General features: G+C 40.1%; 1 long non-coding RNA gene across 1 annotated transcript; it reads left to right on the forward strand.

Annotated features, from left to right (window-relative positions):
- Positions 1-1,557: 1,557 nt before the first annotated feature.
- Positions 1,558-10,010, forward strand: LOC127534896 (uncharacterized). The gene is made up of 5 exons (XR_007943445.1): positions 1,558-3,582; positions 4,285-4,376; positions 5,907-6,117; positions 6,475-6,652; positions 7,884-10,010. It is a non-coding gene; the product is annotated as an uncharacterized LOC127534896 (long non-coding RNA).
- Positions 10,011-14,106: the final 4,096 nt, after the last annotated feature.

Raw genomic sequence — 14,106 nt, forward strand, 5'->3', positions numbered from 1 at the left:
ACTAAGGATATTTCCCCAAATGCAAATCTGTTCCTTTTAAGAGGCGTCACACCAGTTCTGTTTGAAAGCCAGTTGATGTGAACATCAGTCAGGTACTCGGCTTGCGAAAAAGTTTTGAAATATCCTCTGTGGCCTTGGAGGGAAGTTTCTGCAACGTGAGTAATTCACCTTTGTGATCTAATCCATGTTATCAGCCTGGGTTACAACACAGAGGCATTCAAGGAGGTTGTGGGTCACACCATGATGTGGTTAATGACAGGCTGGACTGGGCAGGAAGTAGCTAGAGCACATAACAGCATTATTGTACAGGATGCACATAGTTGTTTTGTCTCTGTGTTTGTTGCAAGAGCTCTGATGTATTCCGCAAATAATGTTCTAACCTTTTTAAAACAAAAGTGTGTTATTGGTGTAAAATCTGTTCTTAGTATAGGATAGTTTGTCTGATTTCGTGCAAAAAACTGAAGAAACATAAGAACAGACAAAAATATCTTATATTTGAACTGATTTAACAAGTCTCAGACTGGCAACCCCAAGGTGCTCCTAGACCAGGTTTGACATGTACTCGCTGCAAAAATTTTACTAAACATTTCATATATCATATCTTTGACTATTTGCACATAAGAACTTCTTACAGAAATTTGGAGAGGGTATTAAAGCTGGTTCCTCCATGGTAACATTTCCTATTACGACTGACTTGGACACTTTTGGCTTACACTGGCCTCCTGTCTGTCATTTAACAGCCTCTTAGCATTTTGTGTATTTATCTGGAGGCTTGTAGACATGTAACTGAATTACTATAATAATGAAATAGTAGCATTGTATTTCCACATTTGTTTGTTAGGAACTATACAATGACCCATTATCAGCATATATGATGACAGGTCTCTAGTTCATAGATTTTGTATTACTTTAATATACAGAATTACAAACGTTTTGTAAAATTACTACATTTAAATCACTGCACAACTACAATAACTAATGTAGATGCCTTCGGTTGCTGCCATCATAGATGGCTGCCATAAACCAGTTTCTGTCGCCATCTTGGGGTTGATGTTTGTCATCACACCAAGTTTAGTGCGTTAACAGAAATGCCGACTGAAACTGAGAGATACAGAATGCTCACCTATTTTTGTCATGGAAAAGGTGTAGCTGCTCATCATTTCTTCGTCAATTAATTTTAATATTACTTTAAGACTTTATTTGTGCGTACTTCTTTGTATTTCGACCGTTAACGAAAGCGGAACCATTATCGGCGCATCAGGATTTTAACGAACCCTCGATGGTGTGGCACACTTTCAATATGTTTTGCAAAATGACATAAACAAATATCATTGAAGTTATACGGACAGGCACTAGAACAAGTAAAGGAAATAACATTTTTGGGATTAATATTTGATGAAAAACTCACATGGGGACAGCATATTGAGAAAATAAGAAATAAATGTAAAAAGGTCAATAACGTGTTGAGATGTCCTTCAGGCCAAGACTGGGGAGCTAATAGAAGATCACTTTTAAATATTTACAGAGCATTCATGAGGTCAACATTTGATTATGGATGTTTAGCATATATGTCTGCATCTGAAACAAATTTAAAGAAACTTGACATAGTACAAAATGAAGCCATTCGTATCTGTAGTGGAGCGTTTAAGACATCCCCAATCTCAGCATTGCAAGTAGAGGTGGGTGAAATGCCTCTGGAAATAAGGAAAAATAAGATCATGCTGACATATTGGGTTAATCTGGAGGGGCAGAGTTCAATACATCCAACTAAAGCAGTGTTGCAGGAGAGTTGGGAACGTAGTAAAAGTAAAAGTTTTGGGTGGAAAAGCAAAGAACTAGCACAAAAATTAGGATTAACAGGGTTAAACATCAATAAAACGGTTCCTATATCAATCATACCCCTGTGGAATTTCATCAATACAACAGTTGATACTCAGTTATTGGTATCTGTCAAAAACAACCACAAAAAAGCACCAGTGTGGGCGATAGTACAAAAGTATATTAATCAAAAGTATTTGGGAAAAGTGTTCTTTTTTACAGACGGCTCAAAAGATCCAGAAACAGGACGCACAGGAGCGGCAGTTTTTATTCCACAATATGAAAAAACCATTAAAAAGAGGTTGTCAGATCATTTGTCAGTATACACAGTAGAAATGATGGGGATAATATTAGCTTAACAGTGGATGGAGGACAACAGTCAACAGAATGTAATTGTAGCAACAGACAGCATCTCAGCGCTTCAAAGCATTCAGTCAGGAAAATCATGCAGGCAAGACCTTTTATTGGAAATATTTCACCAACTATATAGGCTACATAACAGCAAAGTGGATGTTTCTTTTCTTTGGGTTCCGGCACATGAAGGAGTAGAAGGAAATGAAGCAGCAGATATATTGGCCAAACAATCAATAAAATCCAACACAGTTAATATTGAAATACCACTAAGTAAGGATGAAGTAAAATCTATCATTAAGAAACATATGTACAAAATGTGGCAGGAAAATTGGGACATCACAATCACAGGGAGACATTTATATAACATACAGCTACAAATCAAAAAGAGTGAAACAAGGGGCAGGAACAGAAGAGAAGAAATTATCATAACACGGCTTAGGATAGGGCATGCAGGGATTAACCAAACATTAAATAAAATAGGGAAGCACCCGACAGGCCTGTGCTCAGAGTGTTTACGGTTAGAGACAGTTCAGCATGTGTTACTGGAGTGTAATAAGTCTAGGGAGGAGCGAATGAGGGTGATACAAATGTTGCAGAGAGGAAAACAGGAGTTAACGTTAGGTAGTCTTTTAGGGAGTGCATTACAGGAAGGAGTAGGTGTTTTAATGAATTATTTGAGGGTAACGGGGTTAGGAAGTAGGATATAGGCTTTGTTTTTTTTGTGTGTTTGGTTTTTTTTTTTATTTCTCTGACCATCTCTTGACTCCCACTCCAGTCCAGTAGGTGGTGGTAAATGCACCTAATAGTTGGGTGCCAACCGCCAATAAAAAGAACGAAAGAAAGAAAGAACGAAAGTGGATGGATAGGATAAAGGAGTTAGGGGTGCAGGAATTTACACTGAAAGAGATGCTAAGTATGGAAGAGAGGGCACAGGTTAGGGCACTGATGGATTTTTTTAAAGGGGACCGGGGTTTATAATAGAATATGATGGTTAGGTAGGGATAATGATAGGGATAAGGGGTGGTAGTTGGCTTGGGTGTGGAGAGTGCAAGTTAGAGTTTTGTTTGTTTGTTTGTTTATTTGTTTGTTTGGGTTTTTGTTTGGTCTTTGCAGTGTGTGTTTGTAGATTTGATAGTTTGAACTAGGTCGGGTAAAGTCTGTAAGTCTACTGTCTGGTCCACACTCCGGAACAGAAGGTGGCGGTAATGCACCAAGAAGCTGGATGCCAACCGCCGTAAAACAAGAAGAAGAAGAAGAACGAAAGCGGCACACTTTCAAAACGTAGTGCAACTGCACACCGGAGAACCATTTTTGGAGAAAACTTAGTTGCAGTTTCTAACAGAACAGTCGGGTATTTAATTCATAGTTGTCGTAAAACAACAGTGGTCTGCCGTTGTGACCACTGAGCAGGTAAGAAGGAAATGCGTCAATGAGGGTTATTAATGTTTCACAGAATATCACTTTCACTAACTGTTCATACTGTGGCTAGCATGTTGTCGTTCATTCACGTTTCTGTGTTTAGACTTGTATAGACTTTGTCTAGTATAAAGTGAAATACAGAGTTCCCAGTCCTTTTGTTTCCTCAGTAATAGAATAATTTTTAGCAAGAACATATTTTGCAAAATGAATCCATTTAAATATGACAGTACGTGATATTATTCCTAGTAGTGATATGATGTGACTACACAAATACCACTGATTTGTTTCTTTTCCTGTTTATTTTAAACCTGTCAAGAATTTCATGTCCCTCTGCTTTTTGTTTGATTGTACCCATGTGTTTATATATTGCATGTTTCTCATTGCAGAATGCAGATCACATTGAGTCAGCTTTTGTTCTTGTTTTTGCTTTCTTGTTTGATTATGCTTTGAGTGTTTATTATATCTTGAAAGTAGAATGGGACAACAGTAAATTATCTGTTTCTGTGTTCATTTAGCAGCCCATAAACAAACATTATTTCCGGCATGGATGTTGTGATGATGGAAGAGGAAGATGATTGCCCAGAATTGGTGCCTATTGAGACCCAGTCTGGTCGTCCTGCAGAACAGGAGAGAATAGCGTACTTGTGTTGTGGGTGATAAAGTGTGTAGTCTAAATCTGCTCTTGTCCTCCAGGTCAGGCAGCATGGATCTGGAGCCCCTCCCCTCTCCGGCTGACAGCTCTGCTCCGACCAATCGCAGAGGGAGCTCAGAGCCAGGAAGTCAGAGTGAGTAGTGACATGAGGGGACGATGCTCCTGAATAAAAATCAGACACAACCTCTGACTGTCAGGATGAAGTTGTGTCTCAGTTTCAAAACCCGTCAGGTTTACAGTCCCAGTGGTAAATGTCGACATGCAGTTGTCAGATTGATGGGAAGATTTATCTGCTTAAAAACAAAAAAGCAAAATCCTGTTGTCCATCATAATCAGCGAGTAGGAAGCCACAGCATGACACAGGTGGTTAAATAAGCTGCAGTTATTTGAAAGAGAAATGACAAATAATAATGAAATTATTCCTAAAACTGATGGATGATTATATTATAGACATACAGATTATAATAAACAGGAATTGCCTTTTCAATGTGAGATTAGTCAATAATTTCAGATTATTTTGGACAATTTGGAGCAGCAGTGCAATCAGTAAGTACAATAATTAACATCTTTTAAGGTGATGATGCAGCAAACTGCATTCTTTTCACATTAACATTTATTTGGGGTCTTGTTTGGGTCTCCTTTTAGCTCTGTTACCTTATCAGGCAGGTATGTAGGGTGCAGTGGGTTTTTATAGCTCATTTGTGGCCTTCTCCAGTTGACAGCACCTCTGATGAGAGCAGCGAGGCAGAAACAAATAGTAAAGCTGAGGAGAGACAGCCGAACATTGAGCTGAAAGAAACAAGCGTCCTGTAGATCTGAGAGGACCTGCAGAGCTGTGCGACGATTCACTGAGTTTGTCAATATGAGCGGCAGTGTTCACATCACGCGCAATAATTTCACCCATTGTTACCTTCTGAGCTCCTAAACCAACCGATGGGTTGGAAAGTCATGACATAAAACGCCAAAGTTATGCCATCTAACAGAGGCAGAAACTGTACAAATCAGGAAGAATTATGACATTTTAACTTTCCATGAACTAATCATGTGTGACTTTCAGTTTTGTTGGGAAAACAAACCAAATCCAAGCTTAAAATTGTGATGTTTGAGCTAAAATAATTTATTGCACATTGTTGAAAATTACCAGTTTCCTCTTATTAGATGCTGTGGAAAAACTAAAAAAAATCTGCACTCCTCAGCACAACTGACAAGCCATTAACTGTAACCAACAGTCACGTGATAAAATTTCAGGGAATTTTTGGCTGAATAGTGCCGTGAATAGCAGGCTGTGTTCACACAATTATGAAAACAAATGGAAAATGTAAGTTATAAAATATGTCACAAATGTGCAGCTGCCATTTCCCCAGTATTGGTAACACCTGTGGGAACTTCCACAGTAGATTTAATTTAGTCAAATAAAAATATCAGAGTCATTTATAGCATTACTACTTTGTTATCCTACTGAAAAAAAACATTTTTGAGTTCTTTCTACTTCTAGCCATAGTTGTGCTGTTTTCTTAGAGCTGCACGACTTCAAATATTAATGAAAAATATGAACACAGTGAGTAAAATGTGACAGGAGACACTTTAAATCTGGGGTTCATTATTGATTAGCACATCCAGCTGTATTTATTTGAAGACTTTATTCCTCTGTTCACCCCTCCAGCTCCTGTCACCTTCACCCCGCCAGAGCAGGTCCAGAAGACGGACCACTTCCTGTTCTCCTATCCCTGGTTCCACGGGCCCATCTCTCGGGTCAAGGCCGCCCACCTGGTCCAGAGCTCTGGACCGGATGGACATGGAGTGTTTCTGGTCCGACAGAGCGAGACCCGCAGGGGGGCTACGTCCTCACGTTCAACTACCAGGGAAAAGCAAAGGTACGGACTCACGGTTTCAGCTGTTTGCGTAACTTTGCAGCTCAGTCCACATGCGGAAGTGGTTCACCGAAAAGTTTGGTAACACGAATACATGCTTTTTCCAAACCCACATTGTTGTTCTTTCTGCACATCAAACTGGTGCGATCCTCATTTCCTGACAGTGGTCAACACTTAAATGAGGAAGTAGTTAAACACAATGCTGACGACAACGACCATAAACATAAAGCGCTGACCACTGGGGTTAAGAAATGGAGCCGGCACAGTTCAGCTCTTGCTCTCAGATTCAATAAGTGTGGAAATCTCACTCTCTTTTCTCCGCGTTTTCTTTTCTCGCTCTTCTTGTCCGTCTCCCTGCAGCACCTGCGCCTCTCTCTAACAGAATAGGGTCAGTGCAGGGTGCAGCACCTGCGCTTCCCCTCTGTTATGGACATGCTCAGTCATTTCCGCCTCTTCCCCATCCCGCTGGAGTGTGGAGCCGCCGGCGCCGTCACGTTATCCAGCTTCGTAGTGGCGGGTTCCAGCCCTCCATCACAGGGTGAGACTTGGCCCTCATTTGTGTCCCTTTATCAAATATTTTTTCATATTTTCTAGTTTTCAGAATAATTTTTAAAGGTTGTGGTAATGTGTCAAGCCCAACATCCAGTTTTCTGACTTCTCTTTACTGCCTGTTTGAAAAGTTTTACATCATTTTGAAAAAAATTATGAGACTCTGCTTTGTTTTAGGGGTCACAAGGCAAAAATGATTCGTCAGTATCATCTAATTTGAAAGTATTACAAATAGTGAAAACGTATAATGTTTTAATTCTTGACGGCACAGAAAACTTTGAATGCATAACTATGGCAAGTGTGGCAGGTCAAATGGGGACTGGATGGATGTTTATGTCTGACTGAGAAATAATTTACTTTTATTTTCTGATCAAGTGATGTTGCTCTGTTCTTAGCAGTTAGCAATCAGTCTTAATATTTCAAAAAGTAACAATCTAAACTTCAAAAATAAAGTTCAGTATTAACTTTATTCCTCTGAACTCTACACAGTTTGTGAGTGTTCTTTTTTCTTTCTTCTGTCACATTTTTCACTTTAATATGACGTCCCTCACCTTTATGGAAATAGCACAACCATGGCTAGAATGAAAAATGTATTTTCTGTAGTATACCAAAGATATAATGCCTTAAATCATTTTTTAAAAAAGAAATAAAGATGGATTTCTTTGATTGTTCATTTTACAAAAAAAATGAAAAAAACAAAATGAGCTTCCACAGGATTTCTAAGTACCCAAAGAGGTTAGCAATACAGCAAAAAAAGAAAAGGTGGCTCTATAGATATTTTCCAGCCTAAAGTTTGAATGTGTTTCCATGTTTGTCTCCTGTGTGCTCTGTGTAAACACGGCCTGCAGTTCAGCGGACAAGTCCCACATTTTCTAGCTTTTCTGGTTAATCCAAATGGTATATTTGCAACAATGTTTTAAAAGAGGCCTTTGAGCTTGATTTTAACTTGGATTTATAAACCAGAAGTCGCACAAAAAGAAGAGTTAATGAACTGTCAGAGAGTGTCTTGCTCTTAAAATTGGTGCAAATTTGTTGTTTTTTTGAAAAAAATGTTTATTTTTTAAGAAAATGTCTGAAGCCTTTTGGGGTTCAGGAGGTTATTGACATCAGTGCACTCTGCTGTTGCGCAATGAAATGCAGCAGAAATGTTGAGGACTTTGGAGTTTTTGCTTGCTGTAGACACAAGAATTCTCATTTCCTCTCCTCTTTCCTATCGTCAGGTAAGCTCTCAGGCGCCCTCCTCGTCCCTTTCTCCCTCCATCGGTGGAGCTCGGAGCCCAGCTTGGCCCACTGCAGTCTGGCTCGCAGCTCCAGTCAGCCCCCTTCCTCCTGCTCCACCAGCAGCAGCAGCACCTCCACCTCCAACCCCGCCTCTGCATCCCAACCGGGAAACCACCCGTTTACTCGCTCCAACTCCGCCCCCGACCCCGCTCCGTTGGCACCGCCTCCTCTGCGCCGGAGCGAATCGATGAAGAGGAGGCCCCTGTTCCGCCACGCCAGCCCTCACACTCCCATCATCCCTCAGTGGGACTCAGACACTGAGCTGGAGCCTGACCGGAGTCGCAAGCAGGCGATAGACAACCAGTACATGTTGTTCTGACCCGCCATCACCTCTGACAGTCACCTGTGAAGCCAACACGCTCACAGACACACAGCTCCATGTGGGTGTGTGACACTCAGATCTAACTAACCCAATTTCAGCAGACTCTGATGAATGCATAGCTCTGCGTATGTCGAAGCATGCACACACACACACACTCCTCATATTTGTGCTGGGTGTGTGTTTATCAGAGTCAGACCCTCGCAGCCTCCACCCAGAGTGTCCACAGTGAATGTATTTGTAGGAGTTTTATAACAGTGTTGACTAAGGTGATTATTCTTGTTTTATGGATGTTGAGGTTCCGTGTGTGAGAGAGAGGAAGAGTCACATGAAGAGCAAGTCCTCGAGCCCAAGCAAAAAACGTTTTTTTCAGTATTTCTATTCTGGTAAATTCATACCGGAGCACTTAACCTGAACTGATGGGAAAGCACTGCTTGCAAAAAAAAAAAGGATTAAGGAAGTACTCCTTTAAAATATTCACACAAAGATGCCGGTGTGGAGCAAAACCCAACTTTTTACACAAACAGATTTTAACCCTTTAAGCTGCAGTCAATTCCAGCCTTTTTCAGTACAAAAAATCGCTAATATTCTATTTGTAAATAAAAATATGACGAGAAATACAGGGAATATTGGACGCGCATCGCGAGGTGCATTTCCTTGAAAACGACCTATTCGTGGATCATATACCGACTTCAAGACATGTTTTGGACAAAATATGTTACTGGCTTGTTTCGTCTGGATGTCCAAGGTTGGATTATGGCCGTTTTTTGTGGAATATTTTCATCTGTGTGTAATAATGAACCCGGAAATGTGAGTCGCGCTGTGTACGTTGAAGCCGTGTACAGAGAAAGGATGGATGGATATTCGTTGTTTGTTGGACAAATGTGTTTATATTACCCGCTGTGGTAATCACATCTGAAAGTGGTTTATACTGGCGGATTCATGAGAATCTAAGCTTTCCATCGGCGTATAGTGTTTATATAATCGCGTTTGCAGTTTCAGACATTTAGCAAATTGCTTATGCAGATCTCAAAGTGTACCGCGGGCGGGACACTGAAGTGCAACGGGTTTTAAAAACACTCTATTTGAGTGTTACGCTCCATTAGCTATTCCTCCTCTTGTGCATTATTATAATATATTTAAGTGCATATCGCTTTCAGTGCACTTTGGAAACAGTGTGTATTTTTTCTATACACGGATTCTTTTGTAGAAAAGTATAAAAAAAGAAAGAAAAAAAGAGGGGAAAACTTGGTTAAAGTCAGTCGGGAAGCTTTTTCCAGAAATGGATCGAGCAACCGCTTTTCAAACCTTCGCCGAAGCTATCGCAGAGAACCACAGAAATGATTCAAGATCAGCTTTTCAGCAGCACTTGTTTTTTAGCCAAAGCTCAGTGTGTGTTGTGTGTCTGCATGTGTCCATTGTGGTGGATGTGAGACGAGTAGAAGTTCAGTCACTCTGTGTTAAATGCTGATCTCAGTCTTGGAGTTGTGTGTGAAGTTGTGTCATCAGGTGTCTCTGTAGTGTGAAATTTCAAGAATCAAAGATGTTTTGTGCACAAAGTGAATTGAAATGGCCTTAAAGAAATAATTTCTGTTACAAAATCAAGGAAACTGGAGTGATATAATCACAATAATATCTATATTTTTTTTCACCCTGCAGCCCTGAACAATGGTTAAGAGAATGGATGGATATTAGGATCGTACTTCTGATGTTTTCTGTGCCACTAAAGTAATACCAGAAAAGTGTTCTTCTGCTGTGTTCTCTGTTCAACCCTTTCAGGTAGTGTCTACGGATACGGGTCCGTATCCGTGGGCTACGGATACGGCACTTTCCATTTGCCAGACAGATACGGACCCGTACGCGAGTCTCGCGAGTCAAGAAGCTGCTAATCACTGCAAATTGTTGAAAGGTAAGCAAAGGTTAAGGTTAGGGTTAGTGTTAGGGTCAGGTTTAGGGTCCGTACCTGTCGTACCGATGCTACGGGTCCGTACAGCGAGCGTCTACTGGGAGTCACGTGACCAGATCTCGTGTATCTGATTGGCAAATGGAAAGTGCCGTATCCGTAGTCCACAGGCTACGGGTACGGGTCCGTACCTCTAGCAACAACCGTTCTTTTATGTAGACATGTGACAGAAGAAACACAGGACACAGCACATAAGTTAATTTATTTCCAACTATTACAAGTGATCGATGGTGTACAGATGAAACTACAGTAATTCCACTCCATTTTGTCGATTTTGTGGCATAAAAAGGATTGTGTAAAAATGAGACTTGGCGCTCCCCGGTCTTCATTTTGTGCTCATAAATCAGAAAAACGCATCCAACAGAAGATGGAAGCTTGAACAGTTTCACTCCAAAGAGCATGAGAGGGGAAAGTGCTGCACGTACAGACCAAAAACAAAAACCAGGCGGGCATTTGACTCAGCCTAAATGATTTGTCCTTTCAGTTGTGAGGGTCAAAGCGCTGGAAACTTACAGCCAGCCTCAAATCACGTCTGCCGTGGTTTGAAAATGTGGATGAAACCCTCAAAGGGCTCAGGAAAGTAGACGATGACACGATGCAGCTCCTAAAAAACAGTGACAAGTGCCTCTGTTCGTATTTTCAGCAGGAGTTGCATCGTGTTTCCAGCTCTACTTTTTCTTCACGCATAGCATTATTATTTTTCTTTCTGTGTAACTTCAACACAGCAGCTACACTATATGTAGGAGAACTTCTGTGTTTTTTTTTTCTAATGAGAGCAAAGTTTGCAAAAGCTTTGAAAGTGTCCAAATGTGGCACAAGATGTGATTCCATCCTCCAGCTTCATGTTTCTGTGCCCTTTAACTGGATTTTAGCCATCATTTCCAGGGCCTTGTGAGTTTGTCGTCACGCCTAAACCACTGGTTCAAAGTGCAACAGGTGTCAGCTCAGGTGTGACTTGTTGATTTAAGAAACTTTTATTGGAGCAAGTGATTTTGGTCACCACTTTGCTTCTGGCGTTTCATCTCATTAATCACCACATCTGAGATTCCTCAAAGGCATCCAAAGAGCTGATTCATAACCCAGACTTTATGCCGTTTCTGCGCACTTCTGACTCCTTGCAGAAAATGATCATACCATTTGGTAACATAAAAGCAGCCATTTGGACATCACACGCCAAAGATGAATGAAATGTCAGATTTTCTGTGTTTGAAACTTTCCTTCGATGAGCAGCTTTTGGGAAATAGTGTGCTAGGACTTGTTTGTTTTCTAACTCACTTTAACACTAACTGTAGCAGATGATTTTAGCTTTGCCTTCAGTGAACCTGTGCTTCATGTATGGTTCACACCTGATTCTGTCTCCTAAACATGTAATATCCTGCTTTATTTTTTTAAGCGAAAAGCTTCAGTTCAACTTGATGCCCTCCTGAATGTGACTCCTCTCGTTAAGCAATAAGTCAGCTTTATCTATTTTTTTTTACAATGGTTGTGTCTTTTTCTTTATTGTATCATCGTGATCAAGACTGACATCTCTGAAGGGGAACAAAAACAAGGATGTTTTTGGCAAAAGTACGGTTGGTCTTCCTGCCTTTTATGCGCCAGAATCTAAACAAATCCCTCATCACCTCTCTTGCTTCATCTCTGCTAAACGAACGCAACGGTAACAGTAATTGTTTCGAGTATCAGTCCTTCTTTTGGCAGAATGACTGCTGTTGCCAGAAAGCTGCTGTTGCTTTTCCCATTTTTCTTTCCGAAAGCTTTGAGTGTGTAGTGCAATATGAGAGATGCCCCGTGCTTCACACAGTTTTTTTTACCGTACGTAGGGAGCAATCAGAGGCTTCCGTAGATGAATTCAGTGAGCGTTTGCACCTGCTCATAGACTGAAGGAAAAAAGTGTTCGAGTTCCCAGAAAACCTGCTACTTTCACCACCAGAGCCGCCACATTTTTCTGTCGCTTTCCGGCTTCTACCTGCAAGAATCGAGTTAATAAAAAAAAAAAAAAAGAATCGAGTTAATGCTAAAGAAGATCCCCGTGTACCTCAGGCGTCTTTGATCCTCAACATCTAGCTCCAGAAACACCTTTCGTCTCTTCCGCCCCCCTCCAGTATATTTATTTTAAAATGTCCAGTTGATGAATGTAATGTGTTCTCAATACTGTTCATCCTGTTTGTTAACTTAGCACTGTAAACATTCCAGTTCAACCCAACATCCCCTCTACAGCCAATGAAAATCACAACAGCTTCTACCATCTGTCATTGTGTTTGCATCCCTTTCAGTTATAAGCATCTAAATTATATTAAATATATATCAACTGTATATTTGACTTTTTAAAAAAAAATAAACCTAACCAAAGAGGGGCCGTAGGCGCGGATTGGCAGCCACACTTCCGTCAGTCTGCCCTAGGGCAGCTGTGGCTACTAATGGAGCTTACCACCACCAGAGTGAGAATGTGTGAGCGAATTAATAATGGATTCATTGTAAAGCGCTTTGAGTGGCCAAAAAAGCGCTATATAAATCTAATCCGTTATTATTGTTTGAAAACAGTTCTGTTTAACTGTGCATATTACAACTAAAAGTATTTTATCTGCACTCTTTGCTTTTAATGTGATTAATAATGTTTTTATTTCTCTATTTATCTTTTATCTATTGTGATTTTATGAAACTGTAAAGCACTGTGAATTGCCTTGTGTATGAATTGTGCTCTATAAATAAATTTGCCTTGCCTATTGTTATTAATAAATATGTCAAAAACTAGCCATAACGCTTGGCATTGTCTAATTTAAGGCGGAAAATGCAGCTTCAAATTAATTTCTACCATGTCCCAGTGAATTTTATAGCATTTTAAGTTAAGAAGATAGATCTCTAGTTAAATATAAGTCATGGCTAAAACCAAACAGTTCAGCCAGTAGCTATAAGAGTTCATCACAGAGAAAGCGTAGAGTGTAAATTCATATCCGATCATAGTACAAAACATGATGAGAAAGTAAACGAAAAATCTGAAATGGTGCGGCAGAAAGACAAGTGATCAGTGTGCTGGCAAGAATGGTAACATGAGAATTTAAGGTTCATCCTGATGGATCTGAGCAGTTTACAGACAACTAAAACCAAAGCTTCTCCATGGACACAGAGCATGAAATCAGTCTTAAGTTTAAAAGGAACACTAAACAGATAATCAGGGTGAGAAGTTTAACTCACAGATTACATTAAGACATTTATTGTTTTCCTTTTCAGGTTTTCTGAAACTCTGGAATTGATAGGCAAATGATATATATATATATATATATATGTTTCATGTTTTTTTTTTGGCTCTTTAACCCAGTAGGAAAGCTGTATGTGACCTTTTCATTTTGGACTGTAAACATTCAAATTATGATGGACTTGTTTCCTTGTTTATATGAATTATAACATCATCAGCTGCAGCATCTGCCTGTTATGTAAAACTGGTTAGCTCAACGACAGTATCCCAAGGGCAATTAAGTGACAAATATTGTGCAAGAACAGCACTATATATAACTCTGTCGATTTCCACTTCTTAGAATGTTTACTGACAATTATCACACCTAAAATAAGAAATATTATTCTGTACTTTTAGCAATCAGTTCTCAGCTGTAAACCATTAACATCATAGGGTTCTGTATACTATTCAGTCTAAATCAAAATGAATACTACCCAATACTCAGTGAACAACAACAATCTGTACCCTTGATCTTGATTAAAATAATCTGAAATGTTCTGTGCAGTAATCCATCCATCCTCTATACACTTTATCCTCACTAGGGTCGCGGGGGGTGCTGGAGCCTATCCCAGCTGACTCGGGCGAAGGCAGGGGACACCCTGGACAGGTCTCCAGTCTGTCACAGGGCTACATATACAGACAAACAGT

This window comes from Acanthochromis polyacanthus, chromosome 7 (assembly GCF_021347895.1).
Source record: "Acanthochromis polyacanthus isolate Apoly-LR-REF ecotype Palm Island chromosome 7, KAUST_Apoly_ChrSc, whole genome shotgun sequence".
NCBI lineage: Eukaryota > Metazoa > Chordata > Actinopteri > Pomacentridae > Acanthochromis > Acanthochromis polyacanthus.